The following is a 650-nucleotide window of genomic DNA, read 5'->3' as shown; positions in this document are numbered from 1 at the left end:
TAGTATGTATATGTGGATATATAAACATACACACAAACACATATATATTGAATAGAAGCGTGAATACATGTAATACTTATATTGATGTATAACCGTGTATGTATGTAATGTATGATATGGTATGTATAGCATACAACATGTATACGGTATGGTATATATATATATATATATATATATATAAAAATATGTGTGTATGTATGTATAATTGTGTTTCTGAATACCTTTCCCTCCAAATGTCATATTCAAGACACATCTACATTTAATTTCAATCTTTCTTATTAATGATTCCGCCCACCCGTACCCCCCAAATTTCCTATTAGTCCTTTAAGTTTACTTAGTCCAACAACATTCCTCTCATCTGCTTCCATTTCCCAAGACTTTTTCCAACCTCGCTCTGCAGCACTTTCAGCCAATGAATGTCTTCCACCATAGCCTCGGGATTTCTATGAGTGAAAGGTTCTTATCCACAACTTATTGGGAGAGTCATAGTTGGGAGTCACCCCCCCCCCCTTTATCACTACCAACAGCTGTACTACCACCACTATCTACACCAGCAACAGCACCAAAGCCACTACCACTACCTTCATCACTACCCCACCCAACACTGACACCAATGCCTATACTGTATGTAACCACCAATGACTGCCACT

The sequence above is a fragment of the Octopus bimaculoides genome, chromosome 21 (genome assembly GCF_001194135.2).
Source record: "Octopus bimaculoides isolate UCB-OBI-ISO-001 chromosome 21, ASM119413v2, whole genome shotgun sequence".
Taxonomy (NCBI): Eukaryota; Metazoa; Mollusca; class Cephalopoda; order Octopoda; family Octopodidae; genus Octopus; species Octopus bimaculoides.
Note: the sequence above shows the minus strand (reverse complement) of the source record.